Source organism: Myxine glutinosa, chromosome 1 (genome assembly GCF_964187855.1).
Source record: "Myxine glutinosa chromosome 1, kmMyxGlut1.1, whole genome shotgun sequence".
Taxonomy (NCBI): domain Eukaryota; kingdom Metazoa; phylum Chordata; class Myxini; order Myxiniformes; family Myxinidae; genus Myxine; species Myxine glutinosa.
In genome coordinates, this window is record NC_136261.1 from 234,884,097 (window position 1) to 234,906,034 (window position 21,938).

At 48.8% G+C, this 21,938-nt stretch overlaps 1 protein-coding gene across 4 annotated transcripts in view; it reads right to left on the minus strand.

Moving 5' to 3' along the window:
• The window catches only part of LOC137435087 (signal transducer and activator of transcription 5B), a 189,485-nt gene that overhangs the window by 166,412 nt on the left and 1,135 nt on the right, over nt 1–21,938 (minus strand). The window lies entirely within an intron of this gene.

Consider the following 21,938-nt stretch of genomic DNA (forward strand, 5'->3'; position numbering starts at 1 on the left):
GATAGGTTAGGGTGAGGAGCAGGTAAGCTCGGAGGCAACTGCAGTGGTGGAGGTGTGCAGGTGGGTAGACCTGCTGGAAGAGCCACACGACTCAGCCCGGAAATTGTGCAAAGGCACAGGGAGTTGAATCGGGGGAGTGAGACCCAAAATTGATGAAGCACCACAGTTTGGTCAATGGGAATTTGGTTCTTAAAACCGCATAGAGTGTAAGATGGCCAATGGTTTGGCAGGGAAAGACCCCGGGTAGTGTAAAGTGTGTTAATGTCATTTAGAAGGTAGATAGGATGGAGATCTCCTCGCACCATCTACATCCACTCACCTGAGGTGACGACAGTACTCCACACCATGCCATGTGTTTTTGTTATTTTTTCTGTGCAAATGTTTGGATTGTGAGACGCATCATGACGTGGGTGTGACATTGTGCTGATGTTCCATCTCTCCCTCCTTATGAGGACTGATGATGAATTGGTGATGGCAAATTTGGTCAGAGGGATTGTGGTGACGAATTTGATATAGGGGAAATGGGGGGAAGATGAGACGTAGCGACGAATTTGTAATGTGTAGATTTTTTTTGTAAATATGGGGTGGGGGGGGGGGGGATGGGCGGGGGGGTAGTGTAGGTCACATGTGGGGGGGCGTACGGTAGGGACGAGCTTTCTCACTTCGCTCTCCGTACGCACCTCGTCCTGCATTGCCTTGTTTGATGTGTACCCTTGCGCCCTGGCCCATTACTCACCTGTCTTCTGTTTCCCTGTCTCCCACCCGAGGACTGTGCTCTCTGGGCACCGAAGGGAGCGTGCGAGAGTCCGCCATTGTGTGCCAGAACTCTCGCAACCAGCATGCATTGCATTGATGCACCACTTATGGACCGCCGTCTTGCGGCCAAGCACCACTTTATGGACCCCACGTTTTGGGGCCTGGCACCTCTGCTGGAGCCGGCCACAATGGCCCAGGATCTTGCTTGTGGACCTCGGTAAGGTGGCACCTATGCCAAACAGGTGGACCACCCTTAGTTGGCCCCTGTGGCCCTAAATAAAAATGGACACGTTCTGTGCTGTTGATTATGTCCAAATAGGCCGCATGAAGCAAGAAAACATCAGGAAGAACATCGGCCCAGCAGAGAAGAGGAAGACCACCACCAGTTGTTGTTTTTTGTGTGTGCTTATTATGAACTGGTGACTGTGCACCAAATGGTGCTTTTGGTGCTTTTGGTGATTGGTGCTTTGGTACTTATTGGTGCTGACTGTTGGTGCGTCGATGCAATGCGTGCTGTCTCCTCCCTCCCAGCAGGAATTTCTTTTTTTGTTTCCTCCAAAGAAAAATCACAGGTCCTGGGTTGCGTTTTGTAAATAGTCAAATAATGTCAATGTAAATAATGCTCCCTCACCGTAAATGTTTAGTTTTGAAAATAATTCCGCAATTCGGTTAGCTGTGGGTGTAAAACTGTTAGATAGGGTGCAATGCAGCAGAGGGACATACTTATTTGTGTTTTAAAACTGTCGCACTCGGGGTCAGGTTAATTGTAGAGGGTTACTACACCTGCGTGTCACATTAAAAGTAAAATGTTCGGGCCGGGACGTCCCGTAAGGAAGGAGGGTGCAGTGTAACGGATTTTGGGAATTGTGTGTGTAATTTGAGGTAAAACTTGTTGTAAATATCACCCTCTGAAAATGTAGTGAATCTGTGTAAATACCTCCATAATTGTAAAGGTCAAAGGGTCGTCCCCATTAGTTAATTCATATACATACACGTAGCCAATCATATATCCTTCTAAATAGTTAGCTCCTTATTCTATGTAGTTCAAGGCTCTGTTCCCATTAGTTGACACTCCATTGCACCGAATCAAGTAAGGATAGCTCCCCTTCAGTGACATTTTCCAGCCGAACTCTCCCTCTCTGGGTAACGAAGCTTAACAAGCGTGGGGTGCGCGGCCCCTCAACTGGCCTGGCTTGGGAAGCGGCGTTCGCCGCTATGATGAAGATGTGCTCCGTGCTCTGTTTGGACAGGAAGGGCGGGGTCGCCGGGAAGAGGCACGCCCAGGGCGCGCCACGAGGGGCGGGGTGTTCAGCCCCATGCCCAAGTAAGGACACAAGGCCGTGGCTCGCCACGAGGGGCGCGCCGTTCAACTCTCTGCCCAAATAAGGTAGCAAGACCATGCCATTGCCTTATAAGGGCACAAAACAGAGCACGGAGGAGGGCGGTACCGAAACTGACGAGGGCGTGTCAGACCCGCGCTTGAAAAAAGGAGAGATGCGTGTGACAATCGCGCAAGCAGGAGATTGAGGGAGAGAGACGCGTCAGACGATTTTGAGAGAAGGAGAGGACCAAAAGAGCCCGAGGCGTGCAGCGACAACCAGCCCCTGCCGCGTGCAACGAGATACGTGTGCCGACGTCGTCCTGCTCGCTCCCAGCCTGAAAAGGACCGGCTTGCTGTGCGCCCTGCCAAGCCTTCCAGCTTTGTGGTTCGACCTTCTTCTCCCTCCAGCCAAACCAACCTGCAATTCCCCATTCGTGTGAGTCTGTTTGTGTTGTCCTATCGGGGTATAAGTTAAGCCTGTTTAATATAAGCTAATATTGCACTGTGTCTCCTTCCATTCTTTCTGTCTTTATTTTCTTATTCTTCCTTCTTCCTTGGTTTCTTTGATTGTGTAAATAGTAGTAAATAAATCATATTCGTATTTCCTACCTTTGTTCTGCTTCTTCTTCACATCCGTGTCGTCTTAGTGATTTCCTTCATTGAATACCTGTGGCACGATTTGGCCAACGTTTCGGAATCGGGTTAGTTTCTGTTAATAGTTCGTGCCGCGGTTGCTAAAACCGCTCGGCAATTAACATCTGTCCGCGGTACGAACGGGGCTGTGCACCTGCCTTTCCGGAGGTAGCTGGGCAGCGTCAGGGACCCCGTCGGTCAGTCAGAGACGAGGGGATTAATCCCCCCCTCGGTAGGGGAACAGGGGCCGACGTTGGATTCCGTAACAATATATATATACACAGTTACGTGAAAAAGTAAGTACACCCCATGTAAAGTTTTGACTTTTTCAACAAATTTCAACATGCAGCTATTTGATCTTCATTTTTTTTTTTTTTTTTGTATACAAGATCGAGGCTCGTGAAAGAGCGAACATTAATCACACAGAAAGACAAACAGACACATAAAACAAATAACATCGGGAGCGGTAGACAAGATGGGGAGAGAGGGGGAAGGACACAAACACAACATTTGAGAGCAGGGACCGAGAGACATGGAGACATCGAGAGATCTGTGGGAGGGAGAGGGCTTTGGGGGGGAGGCATGTGAAGGGGGGGAGGCATGTGAAGGGGGGGGGGGGGTGGGAGAGGTATAAACATATGGACACTGCCAGGATTTCCAGGAAATAAGTTGGAATTTCAAACAAGGTGGATCTGGGGTGAATTAGTGGGGGTAGAAAAGATCAAGGTTATGGATGGGGGAAGATAAGAGATGGTGGTGAACAGCTGTTTTAAAGACCTGGAGGGAGGAGAGGGATTGAAGGGAGTGTGGGAGTTTGTTCCACAGGCGGGAGAAAAGAGGAATGAAAGAGTGAAGGTGAGCAGAGAGCCGAGATTTCGGCAGTTTAACCATCAGAGGGTTGCTGGCAGATCTTGTGCGACCTGTAGGAATATTTGGGGGACAGAGCACAGAGAGAGCTGGGGGAGCAAGGCCGGAGAGGAGTCGGTAGAAGACAGAAAGACCACCTACCTGCCTGCGGTGAGTGAATGAAAGGCCCTCAGAGATAGCTTCATCGCGGGAGATTCCAATGATTTTGAAAGCTTTGGATTCAACAGCGTGAAGCCGAGCCAGGTGTGAGGCAGGAGCACCAGCCCATAGGGGAGAACAGTATTCCATTGAGCTGCGGATGAAAGCCTTGTAAGTGGTGAGGAGCTCAGGTGTGCCGAGGAAGGACTTCGCACGACGGAGGATGCCCAGTCGGCGACTGGCTTTGGAGGCCAGCTTGGAAATGTGGTTTTCCCAAGAAAGATCATGGCAGATAGTGAGACCCAAAAGCTTGAGTGACAGAACTTCTTGGAGAGGATTGTTGAGAAAGTAGATGGGAGGGTTGTCCAGTCGATCTTTTCGGAGAGACATAGTAAGAGAGTGAGATTTGGCAGGATTGAAAGACATGTTCCACTTGTTTGACCAGTCTGTGATTTTGTCCAGGTCTTCAGAGAGTGAGGAGGCTGCAGACTGCCGATCTGAGGGAAGAGGAATGGAGCGGCAGAGAGTGGAGTCATCAGCAAAGAGATAGAGAGGATTTTCCAGAGAGTCAGAGAGATCATTGATAAAGACCAGAAAAAGCACAGGGCCCAGCACACTTCCTTGGGGAACTCCAGCCTGAACAGGAAGGGGAGATGAGAGAAATCCATTCAGGGCCACACGTTGACTACGACCAGAGAGGAAGTCCGCAAGCCATGCATGGAGATTTCCATGGATACCATAGGAGGAGAGTTTGGTGAGCAGAGCTGGGTGCCAGACCGTATCAAAGGCCCTTGATATGTCAAGGGAGACAGCTCTGATTTCCTGTTTGGCATTGAGGACCTCCATCCATTGTTGAGACAGCAGAAGCAGCATGTCCAGAGTAGAGTGACCTGGTCTGAAACCAAATTGATGATCAGAGATCAAGCCATTGGAGAAGAGGAAAGATTTCATATCCGAAGCAATGATGGATTCCATGACTTTGCTGATAATTGGGAGCAGGCTGATTGGTCTGTAGTTGCAAGGATCTGTTTTTGCACCTTTTTTGTGTAAAGCGGTAATGTTAGCTGATTTCCAGGATGCTGGCAGATGACCTTGAACAAAAGATAGGGTGAAAAGAACAGAGAGAGGGTGAGATAGAGCGGCAGAGCAGTATTTTAAGACCCGTGGGCTGATGCCGTCTGGTCCAGTTGCAGAATCAGAGTCGAGGTTTGACAAAAACTCCTCCACCTTGTCAGGAGAGAAGGACACAGAGTCCAGGAGCAGTTGGGTTCGACTGGGAAAGGTGGGAACAGAGAGAGATGGGTTTGGGACTGAGGATTTCGAGGCGAACACAGAGTTGAGGCATTCGGCTTTGTCACGTGCGATGTCAACTGTGTGGCCATTTGAGGTAAGGGAGGGGATGGAGGGGGAACAAACACCAGAAACGGATTTGACCAGACGCCACCAGGATTTGGAGGAAGGAGACAGGTTTGAGAGTTCATTCTTGAGTGAGGAGAGATAGTGCTTCCTGGCACTCCTGAGGGTAGACACACACTTGTTCCGAGCTTGGTGGAAGGAACTGAGATTTCCTTCAGTTGGATTAGCCTTCCAAGAGGCAAAGGCAAGTTGTTTCAGGGCAACTGCCTCACCACAAGATTCAGTGTACCATGGACGGGAGGAAGGGTAAGACAATTGAAGGCGAGATGGGATAAATCTGTGCATGAGAGAGATCAGTTTGCTTTGGAAGAATTCCCAGGAAGAATTGATGTCAGAGGCAGTGGAGATGGGAGACCAATCCAGACGATTGATGGCTGCTTGAAGACCGTCCCAGTCGGCCTGAGTGAAATGCCAGACTCGTCGACGCTGAGGAGGCTCTCTGAGAATGGCCAGAGAGATGTCCACTTTGACAAGCACATGATCAGAAGAACCGATTGGAGCAGAAGAAGAGCAGCAGACATTAGCAGGGAAGTTTGTCATAACCAAGTCTAGAAGAGAAGATACTCCATTGGCTGAGATCCGGGTCGGGAAATTGACAGATTGTGTCAATCCCAGTGAGTCACAGAAGTCCTTTGCTGAGGTGCCATGACTAGTGAGAGAGGAACCCACACCCAACCAGGTGGCATGATGACAGTTGAAGTCACCACATATGAGGAAGAGAGAGTTGGGATGAGTGGATAGAAGTTGGTCCATGTTGTCAGACATTGAAATGTAGATGGAGTCATCACTGTTTGGGGGACGGTACAGAACACATATGAACAAAAGGTGGGAGCGGAGAGGAAGCCGTAACCAGAGGTACTCCTGCGGGTGAGGAGGAAAGAGAGCAGTGCAAGGAGAGTGAGGAAGAGAGTTTTTGACAAAGATAGCCACCCCACCACCAGGCCGAGGCTCAGGTCTATCATACCGGAGGAGGGAGTAACCAGGAAGAGATATTAAGGAATCAGAGACATCTTGAAGGAGGAAAGTCTCTGTTAAGCAGATCAAGTCTGGATTGTCAGAAGCAACCTGTATGGAGAGATCAGTCAGGTTTGAGCGAAGGCCCCGGATGTTTGAGGTCCATACCGTTAATGAAGAGAGAGGGGGAGCATCGGGTACAGGACAGGGGAGGGGAGGAGTAGGGTAAGATGAAGGATGAGAGGGGGAGGTAGGGAGAGCAGTTGATAGTGTTTCAGATGTTGCAGAAGAGTTCCAAGAAAGGGAAGGATGAGGAGGATGAAAGGTTTGCTGGTGAAGGGATGCGGCACAGTGAGGGGTTGTTTGAGGGGGGGCAGAGGAAAGTAGAAGGTTTGGGGGGGTGGAGGTATGAGATAGAAGGGAGACGAAGTGGGGAGGAGGCAGCTTGGAGGAGGAGGGGGGAGGAGAGAGAATTGGAGAGGAATGGTATGTGGGGAGAATTGAATGGGAGGGATTGGGGGGGAGTTTTGAAGGGCAGGAGTGAGGGGGGAGTTTAGGAGGGGAGGGGCAAGGGGGGAGTTTTGGAGGGAAGGGGAAAGGGGGGAGATCAGGAGTGGAGGGGCAAGGGGGGGATTAGGAGGGGAGGGGCAAAGGGGAAGTTTAGGAGGGGAAGGGCAAGGGGGGAGTTCAGGAGTGGAGGGGCAAGGGGGGAGTTTAAGAGTGGAGGGGCAAGGGGGAAGTTTCGGAGTGTAGGTGCAAGGGGGGAGATTTGGATGGGAGGGGCAAGAGGGGAGTTTAGAAAGTGGATGATTAATGAAAGACGAACATTGATAACAAATTGGGTTTGTTGTGATTTTCAAGTTAGCAATCCGGTTCAGGATGATGGAGGAGGGATGGAATGAATGTGAATTTAGACCATGTAGTGAGGGAGACGTATAAGATATTGAATTTCTTTTTTTTGAAGTGGAATGAGTTGGAGAGGAAATTGAGAAAAGCCTTTTAAATAGGAAGAAAAACAGCGTGTTGTAATATACCACTGAATAAAAAACAGAAGGGGAAAGGTTAAACATATTTAAAAATATTTAAACAGAACTATGAACAATCTTATATGCACAAAAATACCAACGGGGGGAGAGCCGAGAGGGACCACCACGAGTCACGTGAACAGGGCAAACGGTGGATGGCAAGGAGATAATGGGGGTGGGGCGAACAGCACACCTGGACAGAAAATACAGGATGAGACAACAGTACACGTGGAGAAAATAAAATAAATGTTTTTGGTTTTTTTTGGGGGGGGGGGGAGTGGGGATTTAGAACGTTAGACAGTATTATGTTCGGGGTAGAAGGGAAAAAACCAAGAGCCAAGCAAAACACACTTAAGTTAACAAAACACCGACGGGGGTACAACTACAGTACAAGGCCACACACGAGGAGCAGAACACGATTAATTAAATACGAGTTACAGGAAATTCAAACCAAAACTAACTATAATCAAACAATATCACATGGACGATAAAATAACGAATTGAAATTTGACAATCTATCTGGGGAAATGGGGGAGAAACACGTGGTCGAAGAACGAACGAACGAATAAGAAAGAATAAACGAATGAGCACAGAGAAGATAATGTCTTTTTTTTTTGTTTTTTTGAGTTGAGATTTACATAAGGAAGTAGGCTTTGGGGTGGAAAGACTGCGAAAACAGAGAACGAAAGTTATTGGATCACAAACGACAGGCGCTGAGAGAAAAACAAAGCCTCAAGGTTGTACAGTGTACACTGTACAGGGCCTCGAGACGACACGAATTAACGCGATTTTCAATACAGGTATGAAAGATTTGCACCGAAAAACTTTGACGGGACAATATACGTACATACACCATAAAAGAAATACAGTTATAACGAAAATACAAATTGGAACAATGACTTAACTTCGATTTCGATGGAGAGCGTGGAGACCTGCGAAAAAACGAACCGTCGCCAGCAAGACCGGAAACGGAAACGGAAACGGAAGTAATATCAACATTTCAACAATATTGACAGATAAAGGTGATATAATATAACAAATATCATGAAACATTTACATTTTGTTGTCTATTGTATAATTTAAATAAACATAAATGCAAATTTCGCATGTGGAAAAAGTAAGTGCACCCCTACATTTATCACTACTTCAAATACCTAAAATTAGAATCAGGTGCACCAGCTCAGGTGCAAATGATTAGAACATTGTTAGAAAGGATCTTGGAGGAACCTGTCTTATTTAAACCTCAGACATTTCGTTTGGTTTGCTCTTTGTTGTTGAAGTGTGCGGCGTCACCATGCCTAGATCAAAAGAGCTCTCTGAGGCCTTCAGAAAGAAGGTTATAGATGCCTACGAGTCTGGGAAGGGATTTAAAAAGATCTCCAAACAATTTGAAATCAATCATTTGACTGTCCGGAAGATCATCTACAAGTTACCCAGGAGGCCAAGGGGGTTTACCAGACATGGGCTGTTGTAAAAGGTTGTGCCCCAGAAATCATATCTACACATGCCTAGGAACACAACCTAGGTCAACAACCTCGCCAACAAGCTGCTGGAAATTTGTAAGAGGCACACAAATGTTGCGCATCTTTCATCATCATCATCATCATCATCGTCATCATCATCATCATCATCTTTGCGCATCCCTACTTTGTGCAGGGCCCAATATAGCTGCAATTTCATGCACAGGCAAATAGTTTGACTGGGTAGTTCAGATATTAATGACTCAAACAAGCTACATATGTAAATTTACTGCTATTATGATTTCCCCATACAGGATCAAGGTGCACAGCTGACAGAGTTTTGCTGTATGGCTGATTTTTATGAATGATTTAATATTTACTCATTTTCAGACAAGTGTGAAATAATATCAACATGCACTTCTGGATGAGATTTGCTCCAAGTGAAGTTGTGTTCTTAATATATATACTCCTTTGCACTTTTAACTACAATGTCTAATGAATTAGTTTGTGTTTCAGATAACACAGCCAGGAGAAAAATGACCAGTCAAGCTGGGAAGAGGCTGGTTCAAGAGGCACTGTTACTGGAACAACCAAAGAAAAGGCGGGAGGATGGCTGGAACACAGACTATGGCAGATGTCTAATATGTCAAGAACCATCAATGAAAGGACTTAATAATGTCCAGGTGATATCAACAGAAAAGCTTCTTGTGGCTATGTCCTGTCGACGGGATCATATTCACAGAAGATTACAAAGTGACATTACCCAAGAAAACTGGGTTGGACAAAATTCCCCTAAATGGCATGTAAAATGCAGGAACTGGTACCTGAATGAAAAAAGTTACAAACTGGCAGAAAAAGGAATCTAGGAGGGCAACCACCAGCGGCTGATGACCCTATGAAAACTTCATCTCTTGGGTCTCATACCACAAGACAATCCACATCAGGATTTGAAGCCAAGAACACTTGTGTCATCTGTAATAAGACATGGTATAGAGGGAAAGAGCCCACCTGTAAAGTGTCTACTACAACCAGCCAACATGCAATCCTTGATCAAGCCAAAAAGCTGAAGAGACAAGATATCTTGCAAAGGCTAATTGGTCAAGGCTTTGATATGGTTGCCAATGACATCTGCTACCATACACCCTGCATGAATACTTTTAAAGCTAGACGCATCCCCACTATCAGTCCAACACAAAATCTCTATGATGTTGCATTTGAAAGATTAGTCGAACAGCTTGAGACATTACTCTTCCAAAATAAGTGTGGCTTTTTTATGAAAAATCTTCGGGATCAGTATCGGGCAATTCTTCGAGAGCTAGATGTCAAAACTGCAGACTCGTATCGATCAATAACTTTGAAGTGGAAATTGCAACAATGGTTTGGCAAGCGCATTTCAATTATCAACCAAAGCACTGGCGCTGGCTTTATCTGTGCTTCCTCCATACCACTAGGAGATGCTCTAGAAAAACTGAGGTTGTTAGAGGCCAAGAATCAGATTGATGAAAAACAGCAAATAATGCATTGTGCAGCTAAAATTCTGAGAGCTGATATTAAGCAGTGCAAAAAAGAACAAAAATCAGAGCAGTTTACTGAAATTTCTTTTGCAGCTGCTGAAAGAATTGTTCCACAAACTTTATTTGATTTCACAACCATGCTGCTCTCTGACAAAGCAGGGAAAAAGCACCAAGAGTCTGGATCCCATATTTCAGATTCATCATTACTTCATCCGGCAATTAGGGAGAAAGCACTTGTAATATCGCAGCAACTTATGCAACATGTAGCAGCAGTGCCAACTCCTTTGAGTGTAGCTACAGCTTACTATGTGTATAACCAGACACGTAGCAAGTCACTGATCACTCTGAACAATAGACTTGGCCTAGGAATCAATTATGACACGTTGCAGCGCCAACTGACAACAAAAACCATCAACATCATGCAACAGGTTGAGGAGAATGGGGTGTTTGTCCCAGAAGCTATGGTGCATAATCATGCAAGTTTACATGTTTATGCAATGGACAACCTGGATTGGAAGAAAAACACATTAGAAGGTGGGACTTTCAATGCCACCACAGCCATTATAATTGAGAATCCTGTCATGAGTAGTACCCTCATCACTCATCCTGACAATATTAGTCTTCCTACTTCATCTTTAAGCAGGAAAAAGACCCTTTCAGGTGTTTCTGAAACAAATATCCCTAACTGTCACATTTCAGCCAGTGACAGAAGGAATTCTAGATCACTTTGCAACATTGATGATGTTAACAGTTTGGAAACTGCATCTGATGAGACAGCCGAAGAAATGCTGCTCTTCTGGAGACTTGGAAGACAAGTGAAAACTTCACAACTGCTGCATGTGCCATATGAAGGGGATCCTGATCTCCCTGGTTTTTCAGCATTCTGTGCACAGTTACTCCCACACCACAAGGCCAGCCGGATTGCATACCTCCCTCTCATACCTGCTTCACCAACGGATCCTGCTGTGCTAAAGGAAGAGATGACACGGCTTGTACAAACATCACATGCACTTGGAGATACATGGACTGTCATCACTGGAGACCAGGCCACATATGAACTTGCAGTGGCCATCAGGGACAAACACAAAGATGAGTTTTCCAAGGTAATCCTGCTTTTGGGAGGCTTCCACCAGGCTCATAACTACTTAAAAGCAGTCTGTACGATTATGAGGGACTCTGGTGTGGAAGATCTTCTTGTAACAGCAGGAATGTGCCAAGAAGGGACAGCTAAGAAGATCTTTGGAGAGAAAGCAGACTATTACCAGTCTATGCATGCCATTAAAATCCTGAATGAAGCTGTATGGCATCTGTATTGGGAAGCATTTGAAAGCTGGATATCAGAGGAAGACACCCGACTATGGATAGATGCCATTGAGGCAGCACTGAAGAAGCAGTTCGATACGTCTATAGATGCAACTGAACAATTGAAGTCCATCCAAGAATGCCACTCACAGCTTGTAGCACTTCAGCAACACCTGCTGAAATTCCAGGAGACTCTCACCACCTTACCAACTGCTGTATTCCGGCTCAACTTCCTTGAGATGTCAGATGTATTATTCCGCTTCATCTACCACCAACGGGAAGGTAATTGGCGAGGGCATTTGTGTGAATCAGCTCGAATGCTTCCCTATTTAACAGCTGCAGGGCATTACAAATATGGTCAGCAGTCATTGCCACTCTACTTGTCTGCAATGAAAACACTACACGACACAGCTCCAGAGGTGCATGAAGCTATGATGAATGGAGCATTTGTTGGTCGGAGAGCAGATGGGAGCCATAATGGTGTATCTCCTGATATGCTTTTAGAGCAAACTTATAATGCTGACGCTAAGGAAGACAGTGGTCTTGATGGCATAACACTCAACACAAATGCTCGCACCAAATGGCTTTATACAAAGCCTGTCACTTCAGCAGTCTCAGCCCAGCTGTTATCATCTATGCCAATGATACTGATATCATTGTTTCAAGTGTGTACTATGCTGCAACTCTGTTGAAGGATCTGCCTGAACTGTGGATTCGAACTACCCAGTCAAACTATTTGCCTGTGCATGAAATTGCAGCTATATTGGGCCCTGCACAAAGTAGGGATGCGCAAAGATGATGATGACGATGACGATGATGATGATGATGATGATGATGAAAGATGCGCAACATTTGTGTGCCTCTTACAAATTTCCAGCAGCTTGTTGGCAAGGTTGTTGACCTAGATTGCGTTCCTAGGCACATGTAGATATGATTTCTGGGGCACAACCTTTTACAACAGCCCATGTCTGCTTTCCGAAAATTTTGGGGTTTGGCCTCCTGGGTAAGTGGAGAAGATTCCAAACAACTGCCAACCTGTTCAGGCCAGGCCGCCCCAGCAAGTTCAGCTCGAGAGCAGACCGCAAGATGCTGAAAAAAGTCTCAAAAAACCCCAGAATGTCATCACGGAACCTACAGGTAGCTCTTGCCACTGTTGATGTCAAAGTGCACGAGTCTACCATTAGAAAGGGGCTGCACAAATTTGATCTGCATGGGAGGTGTGCCAGGAGGAAACCTTTGCTGTCCAGAAAGAACATCAGGGCAAGACTAAAGTTTGCCAATGAACACCTAGGCAAATACCAGCACTTCTGGAACAATGTGCTCTGGACAGATGAGTCAAAGGTAGAGCTATTTGGCCACAGTACCAGAAGACATGTTTGGCAAAAACCAAAGACAGCATTTGACCACAAGAACCTGATACCAACTGTAAAGCATGGTGGTGGAAATATTATGGTTTGGGGCAGCTTTGCTGCATCAGGGCCTGGGCAGCTCACCATCATATAATCCACTATGAATTCTTAATTGTACCAGAGGGTGCTTGAGGATAATGTGAGGCCATCTGTCGGAAAGTTGAAGCTCAACTGAAGGTGGATCTTGCAACATGACAATGACCCTAAACATACCAGTAAATCCACCAAAGAATGGCTGAAAAGAAAGAAATGGAGGGTTCTGGAATGGCCAAGTCAAAGCCCAGATCTAAATCCCATCGAGATGTTGTGGGGGGATTTGAAACGAGCTGTGCATGCAAGAAACCCCTCAAACATTGCACAGCTGCAAGAATTCTGCATGGAGGAGTGGGCAAAAATTTCTCCCCGTCGATGTCAGAGACTGGTAGACAGTTATAAGAAACGCCTACTTGAGGTCGTTTCTGCCAAAGGGGACAATACCACCTATTAGAGCCAAGGGTGTACTTACTTTTTCCACATGTGAAATTTGCATTTATGTTGATTTAAATTATACAATGGACTACAAAATGTAAATGTTTCATGATATTTGTTATATTATATCACCTTTATCTATCAATATTGTTGAAATGAAGATCAAATAGCTGTATGTTGAAATATGTTGAAAAAGTCAAAACTTTACATGGGGTGTACTTACTTTTTCATGTGACTGTATATATATATATATATATATATATATATATATATATATATATATATATATATATATATATATATATATATATATATATATATATATATATATATATATATATATATATATATATACAACTTCATAAAATTGATGGTGATACGTTTAATGAATGCATTCGCAGGTATAAAAAGACATGCAGCTTTTAGCATCAATAGCAAAACATGCCACAATCAATGAAATAACACCAACTGTAACTGTCGATCTGATAAAATTTATCGCAGCCAAGGCGTTGCAAATTTTAAGAAACAAGAAACTGCAAGAAGTCGTCATTAAAACGCACCAAAGGCAATCGGTTTTAGGCAGGCATCTAAGCAAATGCTAGAATGGTTTTTAAACTTTTCCGCAAGAGATCATTCGGACGAGAAGCAGGGCAATGGCGATGATACAATCTTGCACAAAGTCAGGCCTCAGAAGTCACGTGATTTTTTGGAAATGAAAGGAGGATATTTTAAAAAGGAAAAACAAGTTTGGGTGCAGGAAGGAACCAACCGACAAAGACGTGCAGCGGACACAGCAGGCTGCACACAGTGTCCACCCCATATTAACACCCACACAGAAAAAACAATGCTGGGATTGTAATAATGTAGTAATAACTAAAATGTAAACAATGTTCTTGTCCGATGTTCTGCTTTCAGAGACGGACGGGTTTTTTAATCTTTTATTTCTCGAGAAATAAAGAATAAAGATATTGTGAAGGGGCCATCAATATGCAAAGAAAACATGTGACAAACAGCGAATCAAACCAAGCATCATATTTCTGACGAAGAAAGCACAAGTGTGTAACTTTCTCATTCTCCATGTATCATACCCTCAGAGGGTCGCACAATCGATGGAATCAACGTTGATCGAAGTGTGCTAACCACGAGTGAAGCAAGGAGAAGCAGACTTTAACCCTTTGACCCCCTTTTACTCCGACGAAGGGGTAATTGCCGAAATGTCAGCTTCCCCTCGCTTCGCAACGTGGCTAGCACACTTCAGGTAACATTCTATCGATTGCATTTATTCTACCTGCCACTGACGCAGAGCGACAATAGTTTTCACGAGCGAGACTCATTTTTCCATTCTCTCCTGTCTGTCTGTCCGCAGCATAACTACCCGATGATATCATCCGGTCTTGATGAAACTTGGGTGGGAGGTTGATATCATGATCTAGTTGTGTCCTGCCTAGAGTGGGCGTATTGCGCCCATTGTGGGCGGAGCGACGCCCGAAAAAGATGTCTTTTTCGGGGGTAATCGAGTTCAAGCTACATCTTCTCCGAGGGGTTTGGTGGAATCTGACAGGGGTTTCGGTATTTGGTTCGGCCAATGTCATGTGTCTAGCCCCACGGAGCTCGATTTTTCATTTTCGCCCCAAGGTCAAGGTCACAAGGTCACAAAATTTACAAAAGTCGATTTTTGATGGTTTTATTACATTGTTCGCTTCCTGATAGGGTGAAATGTCGTACATGATCTTATATTATCACATACATCATGAAATACAAGTTTTCCAACAAATTTCAGGATATTCGACCTTTGACCTTTGAAGGTCACAAAGGTCAAATTTTCAAAGTTGTCGGAATCAAACCGAATTTTCGGTATTGTGTGGCTAACTAGTCTCATAACATATAATACATTCCTATTTATATATTTTCAATGTCGGTTTTGACTTTTAAAGGTCACAAAGGACGGCCATTTCAAAGTAGTCTGAATAGAACTACGGGTTTTCGCCACCACGTGGGCCCCCGACTCCCCAGTTTCAGTTATAGTCCATCCTTTGTCATTGAATACCGCTCGCTCGTGAACCATCGTCGTCTCCTGACTTGTCATGTTTTTTTTCTGTGTGAAACAGAAAAAGAAGAGAACATGTCTTGAGTATATCCTCGCTCAGTTGGACTATGCATTATATTTCCAGTATTGAACGCATGCTTCTGCAGAAGGTAATGGCACAGATGGAAAGTTTAGTAAAAGCACAAGTGAATTAAATGGATTTCAAACTAGTTATCTCACGGATCAACCGTTATCATTGGGTTTTGGAAAAGCATTTCCTCATCACGCTTGCAGTATTGGCATGGCAGAAGGATAGTTGGGTTCAAGAAAATGTGTTGAATCAATTCAGACCGTTCGTTCTTGGTTGGCCATGTCTTCATTGAGAATCACAACCCTACATTTGACAGGTCGGCAGCCTTTCTTAATTCGTCGATCTGAACATGCCATTAAAAATGATGCTCATGGAACAAACTGCATTCACACGAACTGTTCCGTTACCATCCACAGCTGTTCCAAAATCGTCATAATCGACGACTATTATTACTCTGCTACTACTCTGCCAGGGAGTTTTAGTGTGTTTCACTTCTCGGCTTCACTATCAATCATGACCTCGTTTGGGCCGTCACATAGCAAAGCTGGACTCTAGAGTCAGCAGCAGATTTGGCATCCTCCATAGACCAAAGCTTTTCCTTGGGAAACCAGAACTACTCTGTCTACAAGGCGTTTGTCTGCATCTCATTTGAGCTCTGCTCTCCACTATGGTTTGGCACTCCAGCATCACTCCATCTCCACTGGATTACATGGAATCTAAGCTCTCAAAATTATTGGAATCTCCTGTGATGACACTGAAGCACAAGGTGTGTTCCTTTCACATCACAGGCAGGTTTGTGGTCTTTTTCTTAACCAGCGATATTATTGTCTGATATTGCTCCCTCTGTTCTCTCAATCCGCCCCATAAACTCCAGGATGCATGCATTCTAACAGTAACCGTCCTCTACATTTCATGCAGAGGAAACCTAATAATAATAGTAGTCGTAGTATCATTTGGCGATAATAACAACGTATAAATCCTCAGTCCTCCTCTCAACTACTCCTCCCATTGCTACAAAGCCTTGAAGACCAACAGGCCCACTAGTAGTTCCATAAACCACGATCACATTCAAGCTACAATCGCTACCAAAAAAGCAAGCAAGTAACCATACCCAATATTCATACAGCACGTAGAAATGCAACAGCACTACAGAAGAGACGTACGTATGGGGAGCATTTATTGCTAGCAATGCCGAGAGGTACTGTATACAGTGCCTTCAGAAAGTATTCACACCCCTTGACTTTCTCACATTTTGTTGTTACAACATGAATTTAAAATGGATTAAATTGAGATTTTTTTTGTCACTGATTTAGATTTACACATAATACCTCAATCTAAAAGTGGAATAAAAAAAAAAAATGTTTGCAAGTCAATTCAAAATGAAAAGCTGAAATGTCTTAAGTCAATAAGTATTCAAACGCCTTTACAATAATGCTCCAAATTAATCTCAGGTACACCCAATTTCCTTTGATCATCCTTGAGGTCTATACAACTTGATTGGAGTCCACCTGTGGCTTGGACATGATTTAGAAACACACCTTTCAATATAAGGTCCCACAGTTGACAGTGCATGTCAGAACAGAAACTCCATCATGAAGTACAAGGAACTGTCCTTAGAACTCCGAGATAGAATTGTCAGGAGGCATATATCTGGGGAAGGGTATAAAACAATTTATAGATTGTTGAAAGTTCCGAAGAGCACAGTGAGCTCAATCATTAGGAAATGGAAAGAATATCATTAGTAAGTACCCAGACTCTTCCTAGAGCTGGCCGTCCGACCAAACTGAGCAACTGGGCAAGAAGGATCTTGGTCAGGGAGGTGATGAAAAACCGAATGACCACTCTGACAGAACTACAGAGTTCCTTGGCTGAGATGGGAGAACGTGCCAGAAGAACAACAGTCTCTGCAGCACTTCACAAACCTAAGCTTTATGGGTGAGTGGCCCGACAAAAGCCACTCCTGGGAAAAAAGGCACATGACAGCATGTCTGGAGTTTGGCACAAGGCACATGAAAGACTCTGAGCGCATCAGGCAAAAGATTCTGTGGTCTGTTGTGACAAAAATTTAACTCTTTGGCCTGAATGCAAAGCGCTATGTTTGGTGGAAACCGAGCACAGCTCATCACCCATCTAACACCATCCCTACCATGAAGCATGGTGGTGTCAGTATCTTGCTATGGGGATGATTTTCAGCACCAGGGACTGGGAGACTAGTAAGTATAGAGGGAAAATGAATGAAGCCACATACAGGCAAATCCTTCAGAAGAACCGGCTTAAGAGTGCAAAAGACCTTAGACTGCGGCAAAGATTTATGTTCCAACAGGACAATGACCCCAAGCATACAGCCAAAGTAACACTGGAATGGCTTCAGAACAAGAACGTGAAAACCCTGGAGTGGTTCAGGCAAAGCCCAGACTTTAATCCCATTGAGAATCTGTGGAAAGACTTGAAGATTGCTGTTCACAAACTCCCCATCCAACTTGAGCAAATCTGCAAGGAAGAATGGGAGAAACTCCCCAAATCCAGATGTGCAAAGCTGATACAGACATACACAAGAAGACTCAAAGCTGTAATCGCCGACAAAGGTGCTTCTACAAAGTATTGAATCAGGGGGTTGAATACTGATGTAAATTAGATATTTCTGTATTTCATTTTCATTAAATTTGTAAAAATGTACAAAAACACATTTTTGCTTTGCCATATATGGGTATTTTGTGTAGATCGGAGGCAAAAAAAAAAAAACTCAATTAAACCCATTTGAAATTCAGGCGGTAACACAGCAAAATGTGAAAAAGTCAAGGGGTGAGAATACTTTCTGTATATGCTGTATATTTAAACCCCAAATGCTTTTTAATATGGACTAGAAAAGTACAAAATTTGACAGGTTATTGAAAAGGAATGCTTGGGCAGTGGGGACCAATAACGGAGGGGAATACGTGGCGATCTTACAGGACAACTGCTCTTTCCATGATTATTCGCAGGACACCATGCAGTCATGTTGGCATCATTAAACGTCAAAAATGTATTTATAGAACAGAGACGGCATAAATACAAACATTTCATCAAAGTGATATTAACTGAAGAAAAGTGAAGAATATCAAAACAAATTTCTCCTCAGATTGGATTAATTCCGCGGAGTGTTAATAAATGTTTGGAGTGACGGAAAGCACCTTACTGAAAAAGGAAATACACTGGATGGTTGGCATTGCTTGCAAGTGTCGGTAATAAAGGCAGGAATGGGTAGTCAGTTGGTAAGGTCAGCGGCCCGGGATCCGTCGTAGGCGGGCGGGAGTCGGCAGACAAGGTGGGGCAGGGATCGGCCATAGGGGTCGGGTCAGCCTTCAAGGCAGGGGTCCGGTCGGCAGTCAGGGCAGGGGTCCGGTCAGCAGTCAGGGCAGGGGTCCGGTCGGCAGTCAGGGCCATCAGGACAGCGGTTTGGGGGGCAGTCAGGGCAGGGGTCGTGTCGGCAGTCAGGGCAGGGGTCGGCTAGGCAGTCAGGGCAGGTTGGCAGTCAAGGCAGGGGTCGGGTCAGCAGTCAGGGCAGGGGTCGGGTCGGGTCGGCAGTCAGTGCAGGGGTCGGGTCGGCCATCAAGGCAATCAGGACAGGGGTCAGGTCGGCAGTCAGGGCAGGTGTCAGCTAGGCAGTCAGGGCAGGTTGGCAGTCAAGGCAGGGGTTGGGTCGGCAGTCAGGGCAGGGGTCGGGTCGGCAGTCAGGGCAGGGGTCGGGTCAGCCATCAAGGCAATCAGGACAGGGGTCGGGTCGGCAGTCAGGGCAGGGTTCGGGTCGGCCGTCAAGGCCATCAGGACATCAGGACAAGGGTCGGCTAGGCAGTCAGGGCAGGTTGGCAGTGAAGGCAGGGGTCGGGTCGGCAGTCAGGGCAGGGGTCGGGTCGGCAGTCAGGGCAGGGTTCGGGTCGGCCGTCAAGGCCATCAGGACAAGGGTCGGCTAGGCAGTCAGGGCAGGTTGGCAGTGAAGGCAGGGGTCGGGTCGGCAGTCAGGGCAGGGGTCGGGTCGGCAGTCAGGACAGGGGTCGGGTCGGCAGTCAGGACAGGGGTCGGGTCGGCAGTCAGGACAGGGGTCGGGTCGGCAGTCAGGGCAGGGGTCGGGTCGGCAGTCAGGGCAGGGGTCAGGTCGGCAGTCAGGGCAGGGGTCGGGTCAGCCAGCAAGGCAATCAGGACAGGGGTTGGGTGGGCAGTCAGGGCAGGGGTCAGCTAGGCAGTCAGGGCAGGTTGGCAGTCAAGGCAGGGGTCGGGTCGGGAGTCAGGGCAGGGGTCGGGTTGGCAGTCAGGGCAGGGGTCGGGTCGGCAGTCAGGGCAGGGGTCGGGGCTGCAGTCAGGGCAATCAGGACAGGGGTCGGGTCGGCAGTCAGGGCAGGGATCGGGTCGGCAGTCAGGGCAGGGGTCGGGACGGCAGTCAGGACAGGGGTCGGGTCGGCAGTCAGGGCAGGGGTCAGCTAGGCAGTGAGGGCAGGTTGGCAGTCAAGGCGGGGGTCGGGTCGGCAGTCAGGGCGGGGGTCGGGTCGGCAGTCAGGGCGGGGGTCGGCTCGGCAGTCAGGGCGGGGGTCGGCTCGGCAGTCAGGGCGGGGGTCGGCTCGGCAGTCAGGGCGGGGGTCGGCTCGGCAGTCAGGGCGGGGGTCGGGTCGGCAGTCAGGGCGGGGGTCGGGTCGGCAGTCAGGGCGGGGGTCGGGTCGGCAGTCAGGGCGGGGGTCGGGTCGGCAGTCAGGGCGGGGGTCGGGTCGGCAGTCAGGGCGGGGGTCGGGTCGGCAGTCAGGGCGGGGGTCGGGTCGGCAGTCAGGGCGGGGGTCGGGTCGGCAGTCAGGGCGGGGGTCGGGTCGGAAGGCAGGGCAGGGGTCGGGTCGGCAGTCAGGGCGGGGGTCGGGTCGGCAGTCAGGGCATTCAGGACAGGGGTCGGGTCGGCAGTCAGGGCGGGGGTCGGGTCGGCAGTCAGGGCGGAGGTCGGGTCGGCAGTCAGGGCGGGGGTCGGGTCGGCAGTCAGGGCGGGGGTCGGGTCGGCAGTCAGGGCAGGGGTCGGGTCGGCAGTCAGGGCGGGGGTCGGGTCGGCAGTCAGGGTGGGGGTCGGGTCGGCAGTCAGGGCGGGGGTCGGGTCGGCAGTCAGGGCATTCAGGACAGGGGTTGGGTCGGCAGTCAGGGCAGGGGTCGGGTCGGCCATCAGGGCAGGGGTCGGGTCGGCAGTCAGGGCAGGGGTCGGGTCGGCAGTCAGGGCAGGGGTCGGGTCGGCAGTCAGGGCAGGGGTCGGGTCGGCAGTCAGGGCAGGGGTCGGGTCGGCAGTCAGGGCAGGGGTCGGGTCGGCAGTCAGGGCAGGGGTCAGGTCGGCAGTCAGGGCAAATCAGGACAGGGGTCGGGTCGGCAGTCAGGGCAGGGGTCGGGTCGGCCGTCAGGGCAGGGGTCGGGTCGGCCGTCAGGGCAGGGGTCGGGTCGGCAGTCAGGGCAGGGGTCGGGTCGGCTGTCAGGGCAGGGGTCGGGTCGGCAGTCAGGGCAGGGCGTCGGGTCGGCAGTCAGGGCAATCAGGACGTCGGCAGTCAGGGCAATCAGGACAGGGGTCGGGTCGGCAGTCAGGGCAGGGGTCGGGTCGGCAGTCAGGGCAGGGGTCGGGTCGGCAGTCAGGGCAGGGGTCGGGTCGGCAGTCAGGGCAGGGGTCGGGTCGGCAGTCAGGGCAGGGGTCGGGTCGGCAGTCAGGGCAGGGGTCGGGTCGGCAGTCAGGGCAGGGGTCGGGTCGGCAGTCAGGGCAGGGGTCGGGTCGGCAGTCAGGGCAGGGGTCGGGTCGGCAGTCAGGGCAGGGGTCGGGTCGGCAGTCAGGGCAGGGGTCGGGTCGGCAGTCAGGGCAGGGGTCGGGTCGGCAGTCAGGGCAGGGGTCGGGTCGGCAGTCAGGGCAGGGGTCGGGTCGGCAGTCAGGGCAGGGGTCGGGTCGGCAGTCAGGGCAGGGGTCGGGTCGGCAGTCAGGGCAGGGGTCGGGTCGGCAGTCAGGGCAGGGGTCGGGTCGGCAGTCAGGGCAGGGGTCGGGTCGGCAGTCAGGGCAGGGGTCGGGGCGGCAGTCAGGGCAGGGGTCGGGTCGGCAGTCAGGGCAGGGGTCGGGTCGGCAGTCAGGGCAGGGGTCGGGGCGGCAGTCAGGGCAGGGGTCGGGTCGGCAGTCAGGGCAGGGGTCGGGTCGGCAGTCAGGGCAGGGGTCGGGTCGGCAGTCAGGGCAGGGGTCGGGTCGGCAGTCAGGGCAGGGGTCGGGTCGGCAGTCAGGGCAGGGGTCGGGTCGGCAGTCAGGGCAGGGGTCGGGTCGGCAGTCAGGGCAGGGGTCGGGTCGGCAGTCAGGGCAGGGGTCGGGTCGGCAGTCAGGGCAGGGGTCGGGTCGGCAGTCAGGGCAGGGGTCGGGTCGGCAGTCAGGGCAGGGGTCGGGTCGGCAGTCAGGGCAGAGGTCGGGTCGGCAGTCAGGGCAGGGGTCGGGTCGGCAGTCAGGGCAGGGGTCGGGTCGGCGGTCAGGGCAGGGATCGGGTCGGTGGTCAGGGTAGGGGTCGGGTCGGCGGTCAGGGTAGGGGTCGGGTCGGTGGT